This window comes from Lissotriton vulgaris, chromosome 10 (genome assembly GCF_964263255.1).
Source record: "Lissotriton vulgaris chromosome 10, aLisVul1.2, whole genome shotgun sequence".
Taxonomy (NCBI): domain Eukaryota; kingdom Metazoa; phylum Chordata; class Amphibia; order Caudata; family Salamandridae; genus Lissotriton; species Lissotriton vulgaris.
Genome location: NC_141698.1, coordinates 991286877 through 991302701, shown reverse-complemented (window position 1 = coordinate 991302701; position 15825 = coordinate 991286877).

Below are 15825 nucleotides of genomic sequence, written 5' to 3'. Positions count from 1 at the left end.
GGAATAACAGTTGGCAGAAGTGCACAAAAAACGAGTCTAACCAAGGGCAGAAGGACAGAAAAACAAGGGAAAAATGAATCTAACAGAGGGTAGAAGGGCACAAAAAAAGAGTCTAACAGGGGGCAGAAGAGCAGAAAAACAAGGAAAAAACTAGTCTAACAGAGGGCAGAAGGGCAGAAAATCAAGGGAAAAACGAGTCTAACAGAGGACAGAAGGGCACAAAATATGAGAATGAATCCCGCCCTGCGTGTTTGTCCACGAAGATGCCACCGTTTTGTGCAATACCTCTACTCAACTGGAGTACTTTCTACTGTCTAATCAGTAAGTGCTCCCTCGTTGGCTAAATGTATTGGGGCAGATTTACAATAACTTGCGCATCCCCAGGGATGCACCAGTTATTGTGCTCCGCAGCTCCGCCACCCATGGTCCGCCGCATTTACAATGCGGCGCACCATGTGGCAAAAACGGCACAGATGCGTCACACATCTGTGCGGTAAAAGCAGCAAAAAAAGCAGCAAGCGCAAGCAGCAAGCGCGACAAAGCTCCAGCAATGCTCTGGGGGGCCCTATCTCCCCAATGCTGCGTCAAGCCTTGTGCCTGCTTCAAGCAGGCGCAGGGTTTTGACGCAGCATTGGCCTAAAATTGACTGAGTGAAATCTTGCAGATTTCACCCAGCCACTTTTAGGAGGCGTTCCTGCGCAGGAACGCCCTCCCCTGCACCGGAGCGCCTCCTGATGGCGCAGGGCTTTACAATGTGACACATCTCTCAGATGCATCATGTTATTAATCCCCAGCACCATGGCGCATCTTTTTTGCTGCCACTGCGTCACAAAAGTGACGCAACTGCGGCGCAAAAGAGGCGCAAGCGGCTTGTAAATCTGCCCAATAGTGCTTTTACTACACTGTAGCTGCGAAAAGGGCCAGAAGATGTGTCTCCAGTGACCATGTGTGCCTGTGCCTGTGTTACAGGCACAGATGGTCACTGGAGACACAACTACTGGCCCTTTATGCAGCTGCAGTGTAGTAAAAGCACTATACATTTACCCAATGAGGGAGCACTTACTGGATTAGCCAGTAGAAAGTACTCCAGGGCAAATCGCAAAAAATCCGCGATTTCGCTGGAAAATTCACGAATTTGCAGATTTTTTTTGCAATTTCACTGGAAAAATGTGAATTCGCGGAACGTGAATTCGCAAATTTCGCCCATGCTTAGTGGTATGCACCTGGAAGGCATTTAGCACTGCTGTCTGACCCACAGAGATCTGCTTCAGCAGATCCACAGCCTCTGCACTGAAGACAGTCAAGTCAAGTCAAGTCAATAAATTTATATAGTGCGCTACATACCCAGAGGGTCTCAAGGCGCTTGAAGAAGGGTGGGGAATTACTTGTCAAATATCCACGTTTTAAGTTGCTTTCTGAATGCTAGGTGGTTCTGAGTAAGGCGAAGGTGAGTGGGAAGTGAGTTCCAGGTTTTAGCTGCCAGGTAGGAGAAGGATCTACCTCCCATGGTGGTTTTGTTGATGCGAGGTACAGTGGCAAGGGCTTGGTTGGAGGATCGTAGCTGGCGGGAGGGGGTGTAGAAGGACAGTCGTGTGTTGAGGCATTCGGGTCCGTTTTCGTAGAGTGCTTTGTGTGCGTGGGTTAGGAGCCGGAAAGTAATCCTCTTATTGACGGGGAGCCAGTGGAGGTTTTTCAGGTGACCAGAGATGTGTTCTTTACGCGGGATGTCTAATACGAGCCTGGCTGAAGCGTTCTGGATGCGTTGGAGTTTTTTCTGGAGTTTTGCGGTGGTACCGGCATAAAGGGTGTTTCCGTAGTCCAGTCGGCTCGTGACCAGAGCGTGGGTGACCGTTTTTCTATTTTCGGTGGGGATCCAGCGAAATGTTTTTTTGAGCATGCGAAGAATGTTGAAGCAAGATGAAGAAACGGCGTTGACTTGCCTGTTCATCGAGAGTGAGGAATCCAGGATGACGCCCAGGTTCCGTGCGTGGTCCGTCGGGATGGGTGCTTTTCCAAGGGCCTCTGGCCACCAACAGTCATCCCAGGCGGAGGGGGAGGTGCCTAGGATGAGGACTTCTGTTTTGTCTGAGTTCAGTTTCAGACGGCTGTGCTTCATCCATTCGGCTACTTCTTTCATTCCTTCATGCAGGTTGGTTTTGGCAGTGTTCGGGTCTTTGGTGAGTGAGAGGATCAGTTGAGTGTCGTCGGCGTAGGAGATGATGTTGAGGTTGTGTTGGCGTGCGATGACCGCGAGGGGGCTCATGTATACGTTGAAGAGGGTGGGGCTGAGTGAAGATCCTTGTGGTACGCCGCAGATGACTTCAGTGGCCTCTGACTTGAATGGTGGAAGGCGGACTCTCTGGGTTCTTCCGGTGAGGAACGAGGTGATCCATTCCAGTGCTTTTCCTTGGATTCCGACGTTTCTGAGGCGTTGTAAAAGGGTGCTATGACAGACCGTGTCGAAGGCTGCGGAGAGGTTGAGGAGGATGAGGGCGACTGTGTCTCCATTGTCCAGTAGAGTTCGAATGTCATCTGTTGCTGCGATGAGGGCGGTTTCAGTGCTGTGCTTGGCTCGGAAGCCGGATTGTGAGGAGTCGAGGGATTTGTTGGTTTCGAGGAATGCGGCGAGCTGGTTGTTGACCGCTTTCTCGATGACTTTGGCCGGGAATGGAAGGAGTGAGATAGGGTGGTAGTTTTTGAGTTCGGTGGGGTCAGCTGTGGGTTTCTTCAGGAGGGCGCTGAGTTCGGCATGTTTCCAGCTTTCCGGGAAGGTTGCGGAGTTGAGGGAGCAGTTGATGACGTCTCGGAGGTGCGGTGCTATAATGGAGTTTGCTTTGTTAAAGATGTGGTGAGGGCATGGGTCTGTGGGGGATCCTGAGTGGATAGAGTTCATCAGACGGATGGTGTCCTCAGTGGAGATTGGCTTCCAGTCATTGAGGATGTTCAGGGGGGGTGGGGGTCCTGCAGGGGGTTGGGTGGGTTGGTCTTCGGGTCGGTTGTCGAAGCTGTTGTGGATGTCTGCAATTTTGTTGTGGAAGAATGAGGCTAGGGAGTCGCAGAGGGCTTGAGAGGGGGTGATGTCGTTGGAGTTGGCTGAGGGGTTGGTAAATTCCTTGACGATGTTGAATAATTCCTTGCTGTTGTGGGCGTTGTTATCTAGTCGGTCCTTGAAAGCGGCTTTCTTGGCATTTCGGATCAGTTGGTGGTGTATGCGGGTGGCGTTTTTGAAGGCGTCCTTGGTGCTGGTGGTTGGGTCTTTTTTCCAGACCTTCTCAAGGGAGCGACAGAGTTTCTTGGATTTCTTAAGATCATCGTTGAACCAGGAGGCCTTCTTGCTGCCTAGTTTGATTTGTCGTTTTTTCAGTGGTGCTAGGATGTCGGCTCTGTTGGATAACCATTGGGTGAGGTTGGTGGCTGCTTGGTCGGGGTTTGAGGAGTGGGATGGGGGGTTTTGAAGAAGCGATGAGGAGATCTGGTCGATGGTGATTTTGTTCCACTTTCTTTGCAGAGTGGGTTGGGGGGGGTTGTTGGATGTGGGCTTGTTGTAGGTAAAGTGAACGCAGCTGTGGTCAGTCCAAAGGAGAGCTGTGGTGTGGCTGAAGGAGACATGTTTGCTGGAGGTGAAGATAGGGTCGAGTGTGTGACCTGCGATGTGGGTGGGGGTAGTGACAAGTTGTTTAAGTCCGAGGTTGGCGAGGTTGTCCAAAAGGGTGGTGGTGTTGCGGTCGTTGTTCTTTTCAAGGTGAAAGTTGAGGTCTCCCAAAAGGATGTAATCCTCGGAGGGGAGCGCGTGTGGAGTGATGAAGTCCGTGATGTCTTCACTAAATTGTGCGCGGGGTCCTGGTGGCCTGTAAAGGAGGGTGCCTCTGAGTGTGGTCTTGGGGTCGATGTGGATCTGGAAGTGAAGGTGTTCAGTGTTGGCGAGATTGACGTCTGAGCTGGTTGACATGCGGATGGATTTCTTATGGACGATAGCGATGCCTCCTCCTGTGTGACCGGTACGGTCCTTGCGAATGATCTTATAGCCTTCCGGGATGGCAATGGGGATGTCTGGGGCTGATGTGGCGTTCATCCATGTTTCTGTTAGGAAGGCGACGTCCGGAGAGATGGTGTCTAGTAGATTCCAGAGGTCGATGCGTTGCCTGTGGACCGAGCGGGTGTTGAGCAGGATGCATTGTAGGTGGTTGGGGTCGGATATCTGTTGTGTGTTCGTAGATGAGGAGTTGTTCTTGGAGCCGTCGAACTTGCATGAGTTGCAGGAAAAGGGTCCATGGGTGTGTCCAGGAGCGGCTTGGACGCAGTTGGGGGAACGGCCGGGGTTCAGGGCTAGGAGGGTGGTGGCATCGTAAGTAATGCGGGAGGGGTGGGCATTACGAGGACCAGGGGCTCTGGCACTGGGCGCGGTCCAGGCGCGGACGGGCGTAGACGGGCTTACCTTTGGCGCACCTTCGGCGCGACTGGGGCGCGAACGCTGCGCGTGGACGCTGCACGCATGGGCTACTGTCATATATGGATGGTGGGAAGGGGGAGGGGCGAGGGCGGCTCAGCTGGGAGGCGGGGCGGGCTCACGAGGACGCTGACCGAGCACAACAACAACAACCAAAATGGCAGCGGAGGGGAGGGCAGAGAACAGCGCCGGGGGTTATCGCGCTAAATGTGGAAGGTTCTGCACAAGTAAAGCGGAGCAGCGAGCAGGGCAGCACAAGGCTAAGGAGTTTCTGGCCAAAATAAATAAATAAAAGTAAAAGCGGAGCAGCGAGCAGGGCAGCACAAGTCAAAAGAGCTTTTAGCAATAATAAATGAAAGCGGAGCAGCGAGCAGGGCAGCAAGAGTTAAATGAGCTTCTGGTAAATAAATGGAAAGGCAGTGCAACAATACCAGGTCTCGTCAGTGAGACTGGGGAGCGACCACTCAGCACGGCGGTGGAGACAGAGGCAGGGGGTTCGGTGCCTGGCCTGAAGGAGATATGCTCTCTAACATAGGAGTGGCCACGGACAGGGGAAATGGGAGTAGCTGGGACGGTGGGGATGGTGGTGGTGGACTGCGTTGTTTGTTAGAGCCAATCTTGTCTCACCGACCACAAGGGAGTCCTCACTGCAACTGGAGTGCTCTTCTGATGTTGTGGTGGTCTCCGACCTGCCCTCATGAGGCTCCAATCACCCTCCACTCCACTGGGTCCCTCCTCTTCCTCCTCTGCACTGGATCCAGTCAGGTGAGTTGCTCCCCCTTTGTCCAAGGCATTGCCTCCTCTGGTAGCCGGTGCTGATACTGTGAACAAGGATGGCTAAGAGAATCAAATTAGACATCTACTAAGACTTGACACATGGGTATGATCTCAACACATCACAGAACAAGCATAGACATAATTTTGCCAGTTTGCCAGTTAACCATTGTTCCTAGACACATGATGCCATGTGTAACATTGGTTAGTGTCGTAGTATGAAAGTCCACAGGAGGCCAGGTTGTGGTTTCAAGTAGTAGCTTTATTCAGGTACAGGTTACATAAGTATTAAGTATAGCCAAGATGGTAAGTAGGCCTGTAAGTATGCCCCACCAGGAGCAGCCTCCTATCTGCTCAGCCTGACACCAACTGACACACATCAGACATTCAACATTACATGACCTAATTCACATTCCACACATACTCAGGCAGAACAGCAAGGGGAAAGAGAGAGCAGGGACAGAAGAGGAACATCCACCCTATTACAGTTAGATCAATGTCAAATTACACAACCACCATGTCAACTACTACACTATGTTATAGGTTGTCTGATCTGTAATGCTCCTGATGGTTTTGTGTCATGACATACCTGTCTCATCTCCTGCAAGGGAGTCTTCAAGTGACACTGCAAATGAGATGCACACATGTCAATTGTGACATGGTAACTACCCTGCAAACCCCAGTCCTAATGATGTACACCTTCGTGTGACGTAACTGGTCAAAGGCTGTCTGCACTACAACAAATTTCCATAGTCAAAACATTACTCATTTCACACATTTAACAGTGACTATGTGCATTTGCCCAGTGTCTTAGTTTCGCTGCTGTCAGCTCACTAATCTGAATGGTACTTTGGGAAACCAAGGATGTAGGCCTAGCCAGGGTAAGAGTTGAATGGCTCCACTGTAGAGTCTCAGGTATGGAGGGTGTTGGTGAGATTACTCTGGAGGTCAGGCCTATTGTATACAGCTCACCATTTTCAAATGTGAACAATGTTCCACATACTTCCAAGTCAAAACACTGCATACTCACAATGCTTACTGTGGCACACTAGGCCACTGGCCTGTCTGGCTGAACCGTCTGTATGGACTCTTAGCATAGGATCTGTACAACTCATGGTTCCAGTCAGCACCGTGCCCCAATCCTGTCTATGTTGCATAGGTCCACATCTGTATGTGTCAAGTCTGCAGGTATCTTCCGTGGTAGACACAAAGGGCACAAATCACAAAAGTTATGTGAGACCAAATCAAAATTTGTTTTGCAAAAATGGCATTTAGGAGTAGCAAAGTTTTGAATACTAACTTTAATATTCCTGAACGCCATTTCAGAATACAAGTGGTAAATTTAGGATTTGGTATCAGATTTGCTAAAGTGAAATGGGCAAAAATTGTACACTTTGAAAAGCTGCCATCGCTCTAGTTACCAATCAGAGTATGTGATCTAACAGGTAAGTGTAGATGCACATTTCTCATTTTTCTGGCTGTTAATAATGCAGTGTGCACATGGATGACCAAGCCACTAGTATGCATAGTTAAGGGACTATATACCCATGTCAAATGTTGTGATTGTGAGACAACAGACATACATTAGAAGTGTAGCCAGGTTTCCAACAGTGACTACCTGTGTCTTTCAAAGATTGACATATGTGGTCACTGTTACAGAATCTGACACATGGATGCGCTCATGTGATTGGGGAAAGTGGTACCTCACATACAGACATGTGATAGGCCAGTGTCTCAGATGGCCTAGGTTGGCATACCTGTCCTTGGCCTTTGTGATACATCTGATCACACTGAGCACTACGGCTGGGGCAAAAGATTTTGCACAATGATCTATATGACTTGACAGAGGCATACACTTTGGTATCACCTGCAGCCCAGAAGTGTAGCATTGTATACATATACCGGTGTGCTCCAATTGCAACTTAGCGCACATATATGTTTGTAACACAATGAGTACAGCTCATACATCACTCACTGTGCTGGCATATGTCAGCAAATAGCATCACTCATGATGTTAATGTCCATGCACATGTCGTATATTTTGCTGATTGCATGAACATTGGATTACAGACACTACCCAAGACATGAGTCACCCACATGTTACAGATGGAAAGGGGCATAACTGGGCATCTAATGATCACGGTGCTTGGTCAGCTTTTGAGACCGAACTGTTTGCTGACTGATGACCTGTGAGAGGGACAGCAGGCTGAGGGAGTGCAACATGCATGTTGGACATAGGTGTGCAACGTGGCACATATTCACCCCCTCCTTGCTGCTCTCTGGCCTTCAACTCCTCATCCAGGTCAGGGAAGACCACCACCAGGATCCTTAGCATGTGGGGGGTCAGGGTCTGGCGTCCGCCCGCTCTTGTGTGGAGGTGACAGGCCCAGCTTCACCCTTGCAATCCTCCGGGCACAGCCACGGAGGTCCTGCAAACTCTTCTGGCAGTGGTGGACACGGCGTCTGAAGACCCCAACAGATCGGGCTACCCGGACGATGGTCAGCCATAGCTCGGTCTTCTGATGGGAGTTGGCCTTTAAGGATGACATTGTGACAGACCATTAGTCAACATGGTATATGTGTCACAGTCACACACTTGTCCACACTGATCATGGTCAGAATGGCAACAATGTCTAAGGGCTATGCAAGTCGCAACATGGGCAGTTGACCATTGTGCACTTATCACTCCAACCATTATAATAGTGCTGAGAAGTCAACCCCGGTACACACACTTCTACATCAGGGTACCTGGCCAGAACACACATGTACACAATTCAAAACTCACAGAAACTCAGTTTGCATGCTTGTCTTTGGAATTCCAATGCTAGTAGTGCATGGCATGACACATGGACAAAGTAAAAGCAGTGGAATCAACACTGATTTGCTCCACTGAGTTGCCATACAGCTGGCTGTACACTGGAAGGAGGCTGTCCAGCAGGGCCTGGTTCTCTTCATCCGTGAAGGCAGGGGCCCTCTACAATGTACGTGCCATGTTAGCTCCCGAGGATGTTGAGATAGCAGCTCTGAGATGGAGAAGTGCAGCAAAGATGCAGGTAGTGCAGGCAAGTGAGGACTGTAGGGAGCAAACAGACTTATTTGTGTGTACCAGAGGCAGACTCAGTTCCAAGCATCCAAAGCGATAGGTCCGAGTCCGTCACATTATCCAAATTGGCCCAATCCATTACATTAATAGCATCTGACACTCCTACCGTGACATTCAAAATACCAAATCTGTCCGCAATGGACTTAGATACATTGGTGATGGAAGGTATCCGAATCATATTGCACGTGAGTCGAGCACGAAATGAAATGGGCGTCTGTCACCATACTTATACGTGTCATTCACCATGACGACCAACAGCCAATAGATGCGTCCGAATCGATGAGAGCGAAACGGTTCCCATACGACTAATACATACTTCCACGAAACGGTCAGCAGGGCAGGTAGTGGTTTAAATCTTCATGTTCTGGTGCAATATATGTGTGGGGACAGTGATAAATATGACATTTTGAACATAGGACTTGATAGCTCACCTTGATGAGCCAACCTTGAGGGTCTCACAACACACTGTTTGTGAGGCCCTTCACAAAATTGAGGGTACGCTTCACAGGACACCCTCCAAGGCTTGGACGCAGACCCTGAGGATCATTGTTGAAGACATGTTTGGGCCACACATGCTCACTGCTATGGTGGACTGTGTGTCCCAATGTGTATTGAGTGAAATTCATGTCTGTAACTCAATTGTGTCTGGGTTTTGTACTACGCAGTCACTGTGTAACGTGTGAGCCATGATGTTTGGCTGCCACATCAGCTTGTGTTTGTCATGTGAGTTGCTGTTCTGTCTTCGTGTCCCAGGCATACGTGGCTGCTTGCCAAACACATGCCGGCCTCACATTGTTAATGTCATGTGTACGTTATATTATATGTTTTTCAGACATGACATCATGACAGTATCCACCCTGTGAAAGTGGTGTGCAGGGTTGGCTTGGAGACCTGCTATCTGCTTCCTGTGTCCCACATATCGGCCATAACATGATCCTGTTGTGTGTACCTTTCAAACATGTGATAGTTTGCACATACCTATTTATGGGTTCATTTGTTTCAGGGTTGTAGAGTATGTAATGTTTGGTCACATGTACAGTGACAGACACCAGTAACTGTTTATAGTACATCACTTTAATTGCTGGCTAACCATAGCTTGATGACATTGTCTGGAAAGGGTCACATTCTGTGCTTTTTAACTATGCATAACCTGTTACTTCATTGTGTAAATATTTTATGGTCTGTGTGTGTCATTGCATTTGTCTTACTACATTGTTAATTGACCTCCACTGTGTTTGCACTTGTAAGATAGGTATCGCAGGACACCGGCAGTCCGCAGGCCCTTTCCCGACCTCCAGATTATGGAAGAACGGTATAGCATCAGAAGATAACGCTTCACCAGGCAACTCATTGTGGATTTGTCTGACCAGTTTGCCCCACATTTGCTGCCTGGACGGACATATCCCAATGTGAAAACCCCCAAAGTAAAGGTGATAGCCGCACTACATTTCTTTGCCACCGGATCATTCCAGTATACTGTGGGAACTGCTGGGTGAATGTCACAGACCATGTTCAGCCATTCGCTTCGGGATGTTTTGGTGGCAGGAATACGTTTCCTGGACGTGTACATCAAGTTCCCAACACATCGGCAGTTGCCTGACATCAAGGGGGATTTCTACACAGTGGGGCATGTGCCACATGTCATTGGCTCTTTATATGGAGCACATGTGGGTTTGGTCCCATCACATGCCAATGAACAGACCTACAGGAATAGGAAGCAATACCACTCCATTAATGTCCAGGCGGTCTGACTGGCAGTCATGCTGATCTCTTATGTCTGTGCACATTTGCCAGGATCAGCACATGAAGTGTGCACCATGAGGAATAGTGCCATCCCCTAGTTAATGTCTCGGCTGCAACTTGAGCGTGCCTGGCTTGTTGGTAGGTCATGTTGTGTCAAAGCCCAGCTCACCTGAGTTTCTGTTCAGTTCTGATGGAGGTTAAAGACAGTCCGGCCCCACCCTGAAACTGCTTGTTCCAGCACACTAGTTTTAAACAGTGCACTAAGAATCAGAAGCTCAAGGGAAGGGGGGAAGTGGATAAAATAAAAAAAGAGAGACAACACCGTTCTTGTGTTTCCACTGTAGAAGAGCTGCTAAAATCTGCTGCCCTCTCTGAATTTTGTAGAAACTATAGCCTAATTAAACATAAACAAAAAACAGATAAGTGCAACCTATCCCTAAATGTGTTCCTGACTAAACCTTAATCTATTAGAAATTCTCTTCTAAAAGTACCTCTTGGATCCTGGTCTCAAGCTTCCAGGTTTGGAATGTGTTACTCTTCTGGGATGTGCTTTCTATTACTGTAAAACTTCTGTAAAATCAAACGGATATCATTATCAGAATTACCACTGTCTAACATTCACCTTAATATAACTAAGCCCTAAATTCTTAATAGCAAACTCACTTCTTACACATTTCCAGACTTTTTATAAAACAAATACTGTACTTTTACATCAAAATACAGCAGGTAATTTGTGCAAGTCCTTGATTTACTCTTTGCCTTGCTGTCAATGGTTTCCTCTGTTCGATTCTTAAAAAGTTCCATGTAAAACAATGTTTATTTCACAAAGTTCCACAAAGTATTCTTTTAACAAAGGGCTTGAACCACAAGGTTTGTGGGAGATATCTTGTTCCAAATTGTCTTTACATGAATCCAGAAAGTGCTGACAAAGTTCTTTCAGGTAATAAAAGGTTTTACACTTACTTGTTGCTGAAAAGGGATACTGATCAGTCTAACCTTGACCTCTTTCTCTTTTGCAGGTCGAATGCAGTTGACAGAAGAGGGGCTGAGGCAAGAAGAAGCCGGAAACCGGAAGAAGGAAGAGCCAGCAGCCGCGCCCGTTGAAGCCAATGAAGGTCTGGAGAGAGCAGGAGTGCCAGCGCCGAATGATCTGTTCTCAGGTAAGTGGGAGGTAGACGAGCACAAGCACTGGGTGAGGCTCAGAGGCTGCCTTTTATAGACAGGGCTGGGTGTGGTTCGAAGAGCTGGGTGTGGTTCGAAGAACTAGGTGTGGTTCTCCCAAGCAGGTGTGCAGAGCTTCAGTTATTATGCTAATGAGTTGAAGTAGCACATGGCCTAGGGAGGAGTGCTCTAAATAAGCCTTGGTAAAAGCAAGGTCCAATGTGCAAACAAGACAGCAATGTCCAAACTTGTAAATACATTGAGCAACATACACAGAAGTCTTAGGGAGGGGCTGAGATAACAAGAACGGCTTTCAGTAGTATGTTTAAAGAGACCTATTACAGAGACCACTAGTGCAATGAGAGGGGACATGCTCTTTGCTGTGCACAAACCTTAACATGTTGTATGTCAATGTTGTGTGTTGCTTGTACGTGAGATAATACTCTGTTTTCAGATAAATGAAGTATTTTCTGTGTTCAATGTTGGAGAGTCTGATACCCCAACCTGCCGTCGTTGCTGACATCACTCCGGAACCCTGTTATCCCTGCTGAGGTACCCTCTAATGAGACACATGGGAAGAAGAGAGAATGGTTGAGCACACATTTGAACACAGGAAGACCAGATTCCGCTGCCTGGACCGTACTGGAGGAGCCCTCAAATATGCACCATTGAAGGAGTGTGGTATCATCACTGCATGTTGCATGCTCCACAACTTTGCTGTGAGGAATGTACTACCGCTCATATAGGATAACAGAGAACAGCAGCCACCAGCAAGGAAGGATCCAGGACTGGGACATGTTGCCAGTGAGGATGAGGAGGAGGAGGAGGCGGATTCCCAGAGACAGCTCATCAACAACTTCTTCACATGAGGGTAAGTTTGCAAGGAGAGGAGGTGACAAAGTACTTTGGTTGCATTCAGTCTGCCTGGATTACAATATGTTTTTATGCATATGAGTCTATGCTACTCAACATGCTCATCTGAATTGTTTTGGGTCTAGTCATTAGTGAGGTTCACCGGTACACTGCTATCAGGAATCCTAGCTAGTGTTCACAGTGTAAAATATTTGTGGATCTGATTAGTCTCTTCAAGGTGTGGGCAACTGATTGATGAGTTCCTGACTGTTCTATGTCGCTCCTTCCCAGTGTCCTTTGGATGTCTTCTGGAGACTTCTGACCTCCCAGACCCATGATGCATGATGCAGTTACACGTTGGAAGATTGAACTGATCCTGAATCTGTGCTACACACTCACATAAAACCTAATGCTACATTTATGATCATTTATGTTTTTTGTCACTGTGTGATGTGATCTCATTTTGTGTGAGGGCACCAGGTTGTGCCTTTAAAATAAAATGTGCTCCAAATTAAGGCCTGCCTTGTATGTTGTCACACAGCCAAGCTTGAACTTTGTGCTTTACATGTGCCATGATGACCTGTGTATCTGACCCTGGTTGTTGTTGGTGGTTTACATTTGTGATATTGTTCCCAACAGTATGGTGAAATACATTATCTTCCTTGTACAATGGTCTCTGTGATGAACTGGTTGAATGTACCAGTCAGGCTGTGTCAGGTTACATTTACTTCCAAGCCAGTAGGTGAAGTAGTTACTTTTTCACAGGCAATCTCATTGACACACCAACAAATTTGTATTTGTGCCTAATTTCTATCAGTACATTTGTGTTTCAGTCACGACATAAGCAAGTATTCTGTGTAAAGTGATTTATTTCAGTGAATGAGGCAAAGAACACACAATGAGGTAGTGCAGTGCAAAACATGATGGAATGAGTGAAGAGTGGAGTTTGTAGTGATTGCAGAATGGAATTCTCAGAGGCAAGTCCACAGTCATTTGTGTCCATGTTCAAACTTAGACCCTCCATCCCATGTGGGATAGTTCATTGACAGTCAACAAGGTGAACGCTTAGCGCACAATGGAGGTCATCAGAAGCAGATGTTCCCTTCCTGGGGTTGATGGGTACCTTCAGTCTTCTACTACTTCCGCAGATACCTTTAGGTACAGGCCGCATCAGAGCAGGGGTCTCTCTACCAGAGTTCTCCTCACTCCCTGTGACAGGTGTGGATTCTGATGTGTCAGATGCTGTAGGCACACAGGGAGGTGTGGACATGGTGTTGGGAATCTGGCGGAGGCAGGTGAGGATGTCCCTGTGCACCGCTGTCAGGTTGGCAATGTCACCCATGTGCGACTCCATATATGCATAATGGTTAGCATGCTGCTGTTGTATGTTCCTGAGGACCCCTACTACCTGGCTAAAGTCTCCTTTGCAGCCATCATAGGAATGGAGTATCTGTGAGAGCTGGGGTTCAGCATCCTCATCAGCACCAGCTGCAGTGTAGCTCCTGTACCCCCGGCTCCTCCTGCCACCACTACCCACCCAAGCAGGACCAGCTGTTGCTGGCACAGTCAGCACTGGGCCTCGTTCCTAGTTGACAGTGGTGTTGTTGTCTGCCAACTCCAGAGTGACCTGTGTTGCTGTGCTTTTGTCTGTTCATCTTGGTGGCTCCATGGGAGCAGAGGTCATTTGTGTGTTGTCTGATGTAACACGAGTGGTCACAGTGGATGCTGATGGTCCAGCTGCTGATGGTGCTTGCTGACCCACACAGGAGGTGCCAGGTTGTTCGTTGTCATCCGAAGATGTATGAAAGACCTCAAGGCCAAAGAGCCCTGGCTCAACAAGAGGCTGGGACTGGGTGTCCTGTTGGCTTCCTGAGGTGTTCCCAGCACTCCCTGTGGGTAGACAAAAGAGACAATGTTTATTGAGTTTTTCACATCTCCTCGGATCATACACTTTACATATGCTAATGTACATTATGGTCAGTGGATGTACATAGATTATCCCCCAACATCACTGATGCTGGCCCATGTTTTCTGAGGACATTGTACTTTGTACCAGATGGGGGTTGCTGTGTTTGTCCAGCCCTGTAGATACATGGTCATGTTGTTGTAACTTGACATTACATGTACATACACATTGACTGTTTAGTGACACCCTGTGCATGACACAGGTATGTTAGTATTTTGCACATCTATGCTTTGCCAATGACATACGTAGTTGTCCCCTTACGTTGTGCTGCAATGTTTGTGCATGTGTGCACGGCATTGTGCATGTCTATTTCAGTCCCATTGGTGTGGCTACCTACACACTAACAGGCTGCTATGTATGTCATGTATTATTGAAAGTCTGTTTTGAGGGATTTGCTCCTAGTTCTCAGCTTGCTGTGTACATTGGAAAAGCTGTAAGTAGCAGGTTGTGTCACTGCTTATTTGTTTGCCAAATCACATCATTAGACACTCTGGTTTTAGGTTTAAACCTATTATATCTGATAAAATCCCAACAAAAGGCAACTAGCAATCACTGGTGTAAACATATAAACACAGAAAAAACACCTCCATGTACAGATGAATTCAGCAAGCATACTTTATTGCTTTCTGTGGCTAGAAGCTTTGATGTACATTGGTTTGTATGCTTGAGTCATGCTGCTGCTAATTGCATTCCTCCTCCCACCCAGCACAGCTTACTCCTCATTGATAAAGGCTCACTGACATTGAGAGTAGTGTAGTCCCTGTGCACCGCTGTCAGGTTGGCAATGTCACCCATGTGCGACTCCATGGAGTGGTACCAGAATGCAACTCCAAACAATACCTAGTGCACATGCCACCATGCAACAGTGTCAGCCTTCTTGCTGGGGCACTTCCATTGAGAGTCAGATAGCCATTGATCATGATGACCATGATGTTTTGTATGTGGGTAGGGTTGTGTGCTCTGACTCCAAGTCCCATCATGCCCTGTACTCCATACACATTTCCAGACAGCACAGGAGGCACACCTGGGACTATGCATTCCCTGAGAGTGAATTGCATGAAGTACTAGCAAGATGGCTGACCCTGTAAACTAGTGTGAGGAACGTGAGGCCGTGAGGGGAGTAGTGGTCAATACAGACAGCAGGCACCAGTGTTGGACATCTTAAATGTATACTTTCCGCATTGCCAGGACATCACTCTTTCTGATGACCTGGTTGTGCTGCCTCGGAGGAGAAGCATGTGCACTGCCTACATCTCCCATCAGGCTCTGTCGAACACACACCTTCCCACCAGCCTCAAACAGCAGACATGGAACCATGCTGTCCCTGATGGTGCGTGGAAATGAATTGTCAAGGTGGCTGACACTGGGGACTGGTTTTCTGGACCACAAAGCCCTGATGGGAGTTGTGGCCAAATAGCCAACAGTCATCAGTGTCAGACCTCTTGCAGGGACATCCAAACTCATTGTCAGGGAAATAGAGTAACAGGTAGTCTTTTGGTGCTGGCTGGGAAGGTGGGTGTGGGCACAGGCCTGATGGGAGTTGTAGTGACAACAAATCAGCCTCTTCCCACATTGCCCAAGAAGCCCACATGCAACCATGCTTTACTGACAGTGAGTGGACAAACAATGTCAAGATGGCTGACACTGGAGACTGGTGTGAGCACAAGCCCTTGATGGGCATTGTGGTCAATTGAGACCTCAGGCACTAGTGCCAGCCTTCTTGTCAGTGTATTTCCAATCACTGTGAGTGCAGCACACTTCCTTTTGGGCTTGTCAGTC